Source organism: Lactuca saligna, chromosome 6 (genome assembly GCF_052625555.1).
Source record: "Lactuca saligna cultivar CGN05327 chromosome 6, ASM5262555v1, whole genome shotgun sequence".
NCBI lineage: Eukaryota > Viridiplantae > Streptophyta > Magnoliopsida > Asterales > Asteraceae > Lactuca > Lactuca saligna.
Genome location: NC_136422.1, coordinates 178,063,802 through 178,076,328, shown reverse-complemented (window position 1 = coordinate 178,076,328; position 12,527 = coordinate 178,063,802).

The window sequence follows — 12,527 nt, the reverse complement described above, 5'->3', positions numbered from 1 at the left end:
CTCACGAGATGTGGACGGGGAAAGCTCCCTCGTTGGTACATATCAAGGTTTGGGGTTGCAAGGCTTTCGTAAGACGAGAGACTCACAACAAGCTCGAACCTCGTTGTGAGCGGTGTATTTTCATTGATTATCCACAGAAGTCCTTTGGATATCTCTTCTATAGACCGAGTAACAATGTTGTCATCGTTGCGAGGCTAGGAGTTTTCTGAGAGCGAGAACTCATAAGCCAAGGAGACAGTGGGAGGCAAATCGATCTTGAAGAGCTTCAAGAATCAAACGATGAAGTAACCTCAAATGTTGGCGCTCAACTTGACGATGAAACTCCTGTTGAACCGGTTGACAACTCCTTACCTCTGAGATGTTCCATTAGAGTTAGTGTTCCGCATGTGTTATATGGTTTTCATATAGCAAGTGAGGGTGATAAGTTTATTAGTGATAGTACACTAGTAAATTTGGATGAACCTAATAGCTACAAGGAAGCCATGGCAGGCCCGAAGTTTGCGAAATGGAAAGAGTCCATGAACAGCTAGATTTAGTCCATGTACGACAACCAAGTTTGGAATTTGACTGAAAATGTGACAGGTCGTAAGACAATTGAGTGCAAGTGAATCTTCAAGAAGAAGGCCGGTATGGATGGGAAAGTACACACTTATAAGGCGCGATTGGTTGCGAAGGGCTTTACTCAAACTCCTAGAGTTGACTATAATGAGACATTCTCACCGGTTGCAAAGATAAAGTCAATTAGGGTGATGCTAATCATAGCTATGTTTCATGATTATGATATATGGCTGACAGACGTCAAAACCGCTTTCCTAAATGGGAAGTTGGTTGAGGATGTTTACATGAGTCAACCAGAGGATTTTGTTGATGCAAAGCATCCTAATAGAGTATGTAAGCTTGAGAAATCCATTTATGGATTGAAACAAGCATCTCGCAGATGGAATCTTTGTTTCAACGAGAAAGTCAAAGAGTTTGACTTCCTGCGAAGCGAGGATGAGTCTTGTGTATACGTCAAAGCCATTGAGTGTATATTTAGCTTCCTCGTACTGTATGTCGATGACATACTACTCATAGGAAACGACATCTCGACCTTGCAGGAGGTTAATTCCTAGCTAGGGAAGTGTTTTGTTATGAAGGACCTCGGAGAGACTGTCTATATTCTGAGAAAAATGATAGTGAGAAACATGAGTAAAAGATTAATAGGACTTAGTTAAAATACTTACTTGGACAAGGTACTAAAGCATTTTAGTATGGAGAATTCCAAGAAAGTGGAGCTACCAATCCAAAGCAATACCAAGTTGAGTAAGACTCAAAGTCCGAGTATCGAGGCCGAGATAGCAGAAATGAATCGAGTACCTTAGGCTTCCGCAGTTGGCTCGATCATGTATGCTATGACCCGTACTCGTCCTAATGTGGCCTTTACTTTGAGCATGGTCGGCAAATATGAAGGGAACCCTGGTAGAGCACATTGGACCGAAGTCAAGAATATTCTTAACTACCTTCGGAGGACCTAGGAATGTTTTCTAGTCCTCGGTGGGAGTGATGACTTATGGGTGTGAGGGTATAGTGATCCCAGCTTTCAGACAGACCGAGATATTTATCGATCTCAGGAAGGCTGGTTCTTTACCCTAAATGGAGGAACAGTGAATTGGAAAAGTTCCAAGCAAGAGAACGTAGCTGATTCAACATGTGAATTAGAGTATATAGCGGCGAGCAAAGCATCAAAGGATGTGATATGGTTGAAGAACTTCATCGGAGACCTTGGAGTTGTGCCAGCCATAAAGGACCCTATGGAGATTTTCTGTGATAATGAAGGAGCGGTTGCCTTGACCAAGGAACTGAGGGATCATGGCAGATCCCAACATATCGACAGGAAATATCACTTTATTAGACATCGCGTAGAAGAGGAACTCTTTGTAATGAATAGGGTATCGTCGGAGGATAACCTAGCAGTCCCCTTTTGAAGGGACTGATTCTGGTTAAGTACTTGTAGCATGCTAGGAGCATTGGGCTAAAGGATGATATTAGTTTAGATTAGATATTTTTGAAATATGTAATAGATAAATTATAATTAACATTTGATGATTAAATAAAGGAGTATTTTTTATGAGTAAAGTTACTATCTTGTGTTAATTATTTACCTATTGTTTCACTTTGTATGTTTTGACTTCTTGAATAATAAGATTATTCGAACAGTCTATAGTCATTCATATGTTAAAAGTAGGTATAAATGAAGACTGTCATGAGTAGGTTTCTAGACTATCTAAAAGTGTATTAGGCATAGCAAAAGTTTGTTGGAACATTCATGAGTGCTTATAAAATATGATTTGAGCATTAGATTAAATTCACGCTTGCTGGCATCACTTCATGGAATTTCTCAGGAGTGGTCGCAAGATAATAATATCATATAGTCTTTAAACCTAGATATATGATTTACTGTTTGCAAATTGGTTGTGCATTGATAATGCGTAAACGCATCAGTAACTTGATGTTATAAAATGCATTGTTGTGCATGATTTTATGAGTAATAGTAAATGCATATAAGTCGTAGTTTATCTGTTCTTTTATCCTAAGAGGGTAAAAGTGATATATTGGGCCCCTCGATGATTTGGTTTGACTTATGTGACGGGCCCAGTCAAGACTGAATTGAGGTGTTCAATTAAGTTATATGTCAGACTAATCAAAGATCGAGAAACAAACTACTGGAAAATAAGTATGACTATGTTCCATGTAATTGTCCGCACGATATCTTGAGAACGGACGACTATACAATCCCTTATATAAGGGACGGGTTACTGATAAGATCAGAGTTCGACAGCGGCTTTTGAGAGCTACGATTGCTAATCGGATCCTAAAGTCGTACTTGCAAATTTAGTTATTAGATTTATCCAAGTGGAAGACTGTTGGATTAGTGTTTAAGTCCATAACTATATTTGGTATGTACTTGACCCGGTTCTAGCATGGTCTTTTTGTGTTACCTTCACCAAAGCAACTTGACAGGATGATTTATGGAGAGAGAGGATATTATGGTTATTAATATATTCTATGAATAATATATTAAAATAGAAATCATATTAGTTAATTAATATTGATCAAGAATTAATTAAGAAATTGATTTTGTGATTAAAAGAGATTAATGGAACTAAGGGGACTAGTATTGCTAATTATAAGATAATTGAATTTAGGCTGCAGATCCTTGTGGATATTAGGGGGGACGAAATTAGAGTGGAAGCCCACTTAGATTTTGTCTATAGCTTTATTCCAGAAGGTTCTTTGGACTGTTTAAAGCCTAAGTCATCCATTTAGGGTTTTGGCTGAAACCCTAGCAGCAGCACTATATAAGGAACACCTAGGGCATCAGAAATCGCCCACTTGAAACCCCGAGACTCCTCAAAACCGATTTTGTGCTTCCATTCCCTCTCTTCAAATACCATCTTCTTGTCTTGGTATTTGTAAGCCATTAGAGGTATTACACTTGTGATACTAAGCTCTTGAAGTTGAAGACTCTTGCTACTATCAAAAGGTAATCATCTAAACTTGTTGTAGTTGTAAATTTTAATTTTCTTAGTTTGCTAGATTAGAGTTTACAAGCTTTCGATTAATTTTCATGTACAATAGAGAAATATAGATCCAAAGCTTTAGGGTGTTGCATGTGCACTAGGAATGTTCTTTTTCTCAAAACCAATCAATACCTACTCTCTCTCTCTCTCTCTCTCTCTCTATATATATATATATATATATATATATATATATATATATATATATATATATATATATATGTGTGTGTGTGTGTGTGTATGTGTGAATAGTTTGACGATACACAACCACACACCCTCCAAAAAAAGGCCACAAAAATACACAATGCATCTGGTGTCAAACGAAAGGACATATTGTCATTAACTTTCCATCTTATTTACTAGTAGATTCCAAAATATTTGGAGCCTCAAGTACGAGTACATCTTCTCATAAACGTGAACGAAGTTAGATTTATAATCATATATCTTATTTGCATGAATGAAGGCATCACAAATTTATTCATTAATCAAATAGTTGCTTCGATCCGACAATATGCCATGTCATTGGAAGTAAATAAATAATATATTTATTTGTGAAGATGAACTTACACATGTCATAAGTAGGAATATTCCCTAAACATTTAATCATTTACAACTTTGTCTTTAGATCTAGGAATGGATTTCCACATCCTTGGGCGATATAGAATCGTGTGAAATGATAGCCTTTAAAACACTTACATCTGAGTTGATATCAAACCGATGAGTAAATACCTATTCATCGACGTTTGGAATGAATGGGCCATTCTACAACCATATCCTGCTTCATTTTGGGGACTTTCATATTCCGTCGTTCTATTGCCATATTTTGTATTTTCGAAGGCAAGTCGTCTCTAACTTCAACTCTCATTGCTTTCATGTCACTTTTTATGGATTTTTAACGCCAGACATCTTTAATTGTCCACAAATATACACAAGTTATAGGAAAATTCCATCTTATGTTGTGTGTACTCGATACCACCCATTACCGAACACATACAAATTGCAACTCATCATTTCTTTGGTGTTCATTTTCTTGGTTAGATGGTAACTCAAGCACTAACAAGTAAGAACATGAATTTTTTTATTAGTATTATTTTGAACATGACATTGAAAAATATAACAAGTTCAATAAATTATTTTGTTGCACCCTTTCTCTCGACCCATCAAATGTTAGTGAATTGTTTCACTAATTTTATTTAAGTGTAATGGATTGAATTGTTGGCCAAAATCAATGTTGATAAATATTAAATATAAATAAACATCTCTTTTATCATGCTATAATTAATAGTTGTGTGATTATTGTACATTTGTTATGTTGTTATCATCTTATCTCTCTCCCGTCGGACCTATGGTTAGAAACAACTTGCAAATAAGAAATAGACGTTATATTCAAATGGGTCCAAACAACATAACAATTTAGGATAGAAACGATGGCTTAGCACTTATCCTAGTGATGTGAAACCATCATTAGGACGATGATTTGCCGGCCGACGACTTACCACTTATCTCGACCATGACACTTGCCCATGGATGTTGATTTGTACAGATGGTGTTGTAGCGTACAACTGAATCATTATCAGGACGGATCATTGTTCAAGCGAACCTTCATACGTCGTGTGTACAATAATATTTGGTTAGTTTACTAGCTCTGTTGTAGGAGACAACATACACTTAACCTACAGAAATGTATATATATAAAAAAAGAAAAAGATCACTCAATTATTGAAATTCTCTAACAAAAAAACCAAAATCAAAATTGATAGCATTATGAAATGATAAATAATCTTTATTAAAATCGAATGGGGGATGTACACGGCCATGATGATGACAATTGACAAGAGTGAGTGGAAAGGGTATGGTCAAAGAAAATTGTGATGACCATCCATACCATGTTGGTGTATGAAAATCGAGTGGTTACAAATCAAACAATAAAAGCAAAAAGGTTTCTTCCCTCGTGGATGATCACCATATCTTTGTTTTATACAATGTATTATTCTTTTCTTCTCGAGACCCCAACACCTCTTCCCCTTCTACTTTTGGTTTATACAATTGGATTGATACAAAATTAGAACAACGTGGTGGAATGTGGATGATGATTTAAATTTTAAAATATTAAAATGTGTTAAGAACAACGGCAAGAGTTCTCCCATAGATCTTCTCCATCAAGTTTATTTTCCTCTTTTCCCAATGAAATACAAACATATTCAATGTTGTTATAAGATAATAGTCTTTGATTTCTTTTATTAACAAAAATCATTTTTGAATAATTATTACAAGATGTAATAAGAGTAGGTATTAAATAAGAAAATTTTGATTAGATTTAACTAATATAATTTATATAATTTTAAAAAGGGTTTAAAGTGAAATTTGATTAGACATAACTAATATAATCTATATAATTTTATAAGGGTTTAAAGTGAAATTTGCCGTTCAACTATTCATTATATACTCACTAATTTCGTTTCCAAAACTCAAAATTATTTAATTATTAAACTGAGGTTTTCAATAAAATGACTATATAAAGCGGTAGTACGTCACCGCAAAACCACTACTTCCGCACTTTAAGAAAATGATCACAACTTTCACAAATATCTACTAGCAAACTCATGGGAATATGGTTTCTAAGATAAAGTACCAGATAAACATTCGCGAGTACAATTCATGCTTCACAACAACTATTTATCAAACATTTAACTGTTTCTGTCATATAAAACTCGCAAAGGATTCACGAGTCATATTTTTTCTATCAACTAGTAACGTTTTGTTTATTTTTAATGCACGTTCAACCATCCACTAAGAATTTATCAATGCTAAAAACCAGGGTTAATGATAAATTCTTGTACATTGTCACATGACGATTCACTTTGCATTTGTTTATCAATGCTAAAAACAAGGGTTAGTGATAGATCATATGATGTAATGGATATAAATTTGAAGATGTTATTCATTAAAATAACCATGACAAGAGGTATCAAATATAAAGTGAATCTAATTTTGCCTTCTACCAAAAAAAACAAAATTAGCACTAACCTTGAGATTACAAGCCAACAAAAACGTGAGGATCATTTCCCAAGAAAATACACTCACTCACCGTTCAGGATATATCCAAATTGGTAGAATAGTCAAACCTTAAATTATACTTGCGAATTCATGATCTATGTAAAATTTTACACTATTTATCAAATATGTTTGCAGTATAATTTGTCTTTACGAACTCAACTTTCGCAAATTCTTTTTTAAATATTCTTTTCAATAAATCGATTCATTCCTATGAGTCGGTTTGCCTCAAATTTTTGTTTCACATTTCATTTGTATGTTAAAACCATGGTTGACGGTTCACTACTACAATATAGCCTCTTATTGACACGCACTGTCATAAATATGACGTGAAAAGCGTGTGGCCTAAAAATAATATAATATCTCCTAAAATTTAAAGGATTTAGGACTCACGTTTTTGCGTGTCCTAAATTGTCGTCATTTTATAATCTTTTAAGAAGCACACGTTCTCCCTTTTAACTTCTAGTGGAAAACAAAATGCCTTAAAATTTTGAAGTAACCCGCCTTCCTCTACCTCCAAACTCTCTCTTCTAGATCTCCACTTGTGGATGAACTTCATTCTCTCCCTTCTCTCTGCAAACCCTAAGCCACCACCACTACCATTGAATCCTAAAAATTGAATCCACACTTCACTCTTCTCCAATTATTGTTTTTTAATATTATAGTGTGAATAAGATTAAGCATAGTCCAATCTATGGGTTGAACGTTAGGCCATATACAAATAAGTATCGAAGGCTTAAACTCGAACCACAGAGGGGTTACATCAGACTATCAAATACGACCCGAAAGCCAACAAAGAGGAGAAAGGAGAGATAGCGGAAGGGTCCCATTCTGACATACAATTCATAGCCATCAAAGGAGGAGAAGCTCTCGCGATGTACTCTGATAGAGCCAAATTCGAGATTGGCAATCTCCTAAGAATTAAGAAAGAATGAAACACTTTGGAACAATTTTCTGCTTTAATTCCTAAACACAAAAAGATGATTACATGGAAATAAATGAGCTTCTAAACTGTATGCAGCAACTAAGCAACTAAATAGGAGAAATTGATGGAATCGTGGCCTACATCACTAGTGGAAACAAAATGCTAACTAATAATAAAAAAGAACAATGAAGATAATTTTGCTTAATACTCGGTCTTCATGCAGGTGGACAAAAGAACGTGATATCACTATGTAAACATATTCGTATCAATACTCCACCCCTCAAAAATAGCCTTTTCCTCAAGGCCAAGATCATGGTGGCCGATGGAAGTCCATGATGGGTCCGAATCTAATTGAAGAAGGAGATATTTTGGCGGGTTGCATTGGTGACCTGATTGGTATTTCGCAGAGCAATTGTAACAAAGACCTTCGGCACGTCGTTTTTGCATTTCGGTGGGGATTAACTGCTTGATCGGAAGTGGTGAAGAAGATGGTAACGGGGTGCGCAATAAGGGTGGTTTTGTTGGCGACGGTTCATGAGAACCATCAAATGACAGGACTTGAGCTTGGAGTTTTTCTTCAATAAGATTTGCAAGGCCGTAGGCTTGATGAAGGGTGGTGGGTTTGTGGAGTACGATTTCGTTTTGAATGTCATCTCGAAGGCCGGATAAGAAACAATTAAGCAATGATTCTTGGGTGAGGCCAGCGACACAATTTCTATTCTTTTCAAAATCGGCTTGGTAGGCAGAAATGGTAGAAGTTTGAGTAAGCTTGAAGAGTGTGGCTTGATGATTGAAATAAGTGGATGGGTCGAAACGCAACTCCAATGCTCGCAAAAATTCTATCCAATTTCCAAGTAGTTGGTTATTGGACAAATGTTTGTACCAACTTAATGCTTCCCCTGTGAAATAGAAGAAGGAAAGTGATAAACGTTGTGCCAGCGGGATTGCGTAATATTCGAAGTAATTGGTGGCTTGAAAGACTAGTCAAGTGGTTTGGAGCCATCGAAGGTAGGGACTAGGGAGGAAGATTTTGGGTGGCCTTGGTTGTTGTTTTGGCTGTGGCGGTGGTGGCAGCGGTGGCCGGTTGATCTGTTGGTTGGTGAGGAGGTTGACAAGAGTCGCCATGTCTATGGTGAGTTTGTCCAGTTGGGTGTTGGTGGCCGTGGTAAGGTGGATGAGAGCTTGACGTTGGTCTTGCTTGGAGAGTGGTTCATCGGGTTTGTTTTCTTGTTTTGGAGGCATGGTAAGAGAGATGAAAGCACCAAATGATAGATCCAAATTTGAGATTGGCAATCTCCTAAGAATTAAGAAAATAACGAAAAACTTTGGAACAATTTTCTGCTTTAATTCCTAAACTTAAAAAGATGATTACATGGAAATAAATAAGCTTCTAAACTGCATGCAACAACTAAGAAACTAAACAGGAGAAATTGATTGAATCGTGGCCTACATCACTAGTGGAAACAAAATGCTAACTAATAATAAAAAATAACAAAGAAGATAATTTTGCTTAATACTCGATCTTCATGCAGGTGGACAAAAGAATGTGATATCACTATGTAAACATATTCGTATCATACTCATCGTCCCCGACAACCATTAAGAAGAAGATACCTCTTATTTTCACCCATGTTGATTGGGAACGTTCTGAAGTTTGCGATTTTCACCAATGCAGACATGTATGTACTAATTTCCTAATCTCGCTCTTCCTCTATGTAATCATCTTCACAACTCGTTTGTTTATTTATTTTTTATTTAAAAAATAGTATGATATTTTGTAGTATGATGATATGAAACTAGATATTGTATTACCTTTTGATTAATCATGTTGTATTACTTGCCCCTACACTTAAGGAAGAGTGGAAAAAACAATATAAGAAGAATAAAACCCTAATTTTATCGGCTTTTCAAGATTTTTTTCTTCTTAATACATTATATCTTCAATATTAAGGGCCAAATAACGTACTTGTTTTAGTTTATTCTATAAAAGAAAACTTGCATATTTGCTCTAAGAATCTATTTCTAGCGCTCTAATTTAGACATATGAACAATTATTTTGGCTTAAAAATAAAATCATCGTATACTTTTTAGGGTCGTTAATGTTTTAGCTTATTATGTGATATATTTCTAAGTGACTTGTATTTTTCCTAATTCTCTATTTTTTGTTCATAATTTACTACTTTTTAGGGGTTACATTACGGATTACGCATCACTTGTGACACATCCACAAAATATAGTTTAAAAACATCTTTTTAAATCATAAATAAACCATAGTAATCCAAATCATCTCATAAAAACATAAATAGAAATATTTCAAAACATCTTATCAATCACTGTATCAAAATTATTTATCAAAATATTAGAGTAAATCATCCCATGCTAAAAGCTATGGTGTGTGTAACACAGTTATCCTGAGCTCTTCCCCTGGATAGCTAAAGTACCTGAAACCAAACCTGAAAATTATATGCATAAAGCTTAGTGAGTCTCCCCAAACTACCACATACCATACACATAATCACATACTTCAAGCATTGGTCCTAGCCCGCTACATCGGGCCCTGCCTGATATCGGACGAATCCGGCATCAGGCCCCGCCTGGCATCGAGCACCGATCGATATACAGACCTATTTCTACTAGGCCCTGCCTGTCTCTGGGTACCATCCGCTATACACATACAACATATAATCATAATCAAGCTAGTACATAACAAGCAAACACAATACAATAACTGCTAATCTCAAGGCCCCGCCTATCTTGGGCCCCATCCCAAATGTACTACTAATGAGATATGGAACCCCATCCACACTCAGCTAGTGATGAGTTACGGGCCCCTACCCACACTCATCTCTCTACCATGCACATACAAGTATCACAAAGATAACAAGTATAACAAAACATGCATTCCTTCCTCAAATACCACCCGACATCGAATCGTAGTTCTGAAACATACATATAAACCATCCCCCCCCCCCCCCGACATCGGACCGTAATCTAGAAACATATAAACTACATCGGGCTAACCCCGACATCAGATCTAAATCCGGTACACACTAACATATATAAATGGGATGACATTGGTGCCTTCGGCCCGTTCTTATTGGAGAAAACTCACGTCACAAGCTGACGTCCTACTGATACTTCTCTGACTGCTAAATTGAAATTCTATGAACTGCTGCTCCTTCAGATCCTGAGCTATCAGTACCAAAATGACACTTAGTCCTAAAATGCCCTTAAAAGTCAAGCTAGGTCAACCTTGGTTAAAGTCACAGTTAACGATCAAAGTGAACACTCTGGGTTGACTCAACTAGCCGAGTTGCTCCTTCAACTCGCAGAGTTTCATAAATCAGAATCTTGAAATCGCGGTCCAACTCATCGAGTCAATCCTTGACTCGTTGAGTTCCCTGGCTACTCATGGTCGTGTTTTATCGGATCAACTCGTCGAGTCACTCCTCAGACTCGTCGAGTTCTAGCATGAACTGAAACGAGACAACTCACTCTGACTCGTCGAGTCTCTCCCTGGACTCACCGAGTCCCTAAGTTTTCTTGGGCCATCTTAACAAATTAAGCCCCTATACTTCATATCTAAACCCCAAATTTTGTCTACATGTTGGAAATGACCTCTTAAGGGTAAAGTTTCCAACTTTACCCTCTCCTAGTCCTTCTTAGTGGTTTTAGCTCAATCCTTAGCTCCTTAAGACTTAAATCCTTGTCCAAGAATCCTTATTACTCCAATCCAAACCAGGAGAACCAAGATCTAGGCCCTAGTTGTAACGCCCGTAGATTCGAGCTAGTCAATTTAGAGATAATAAGGGTCAAAAACAACTTTTCGACAAAAGATTATTTAGAGTAAATAATCTTAACCAAGGTGTAGAATATATCTCAAGGGTTCCGTACATATAAAGAGCGCAGAAATGCGAGTTATAACGAAGAAGTTATGACCCGTCAAAGTTTCGCGACGGAACCGACACGACACTGGGAAGATGTAAATGGTGAGTTGATGATAGAGCGAATTTTAGCCTTAGTAATCTAAATGAAAGTCGTAGAACATTTTAACCTAAGAGCATCCAAAAAAAGAACGTCCAAATCTGACTTCGTATGAGGAAGTTATGATTTTCGAAGTTTCGGCTTAGTAGTGTACAACCTGAAGTTCAAATATTAGAACAAGCGGTATTTAGCCGACACGAACAAAATGAGAATCCAAGATCTCAATAATAGTAGCGTAACGATACAAAGATAGGCGAAAACGGATGTTGGATGAAGAAGTTATGGATTTTTAACAGACCAATCTTGTCCTGGCCTGTTAAAACTATAAGATTAAAAATAAAGTCAAAATTAGCCAACAGAGTCTAAACAAAAGTTGTAAAGTACGTTCCCGTTTACCCGTGGATATAAAGAACGTCGAAAACGGAGCTCGTATGTGAAAGATACGAATTTTTGAAGTTGGTACTCGAATTTGTGAAGTCTGTGGCAAGAGTGATAATGTGGCGCGATCCCAACCCTATGTTGATGATCAGGGTACTCGCTTCGGATTCGGACACCTGGCTCTCGGACGCCCAGCATACGAGTACGCCTCGCATATGCAGATTAGACACCTCGCGTTCTCGGGAGCTCCACGTCGCCCCACCGAAGACGCGCCATCTGTCGACCTGATCCGAGCTACACCCCACGTAGAGCTGCTGAACGCGCAACGTTCGTCCGAGGCCGAGGCCTATATAAAGGGATGAATTTTCTCGGATTTCTCACACTTGTCTTCATTCTCTCTCTAGTTTCTTTCTCTCTCTAGGGTTTCTAAACCCCCCCCCCCCCTCCCCCTAAAGCCCAAGTGAACCCCTAGCACCCGAAGGAAGCCCCGAGGTTCTCGGAGTCTTGAGAAAAAGGGTCTTTCGGTTTCGAAAAGCTGCTCCAAGCAAAGTTCGGTTTTCTTTAAAACCCGTTGTAAGTGAGCTACGCCTACGCAAATTTTAATATAGCTTTTAAATAATTATAGTAAT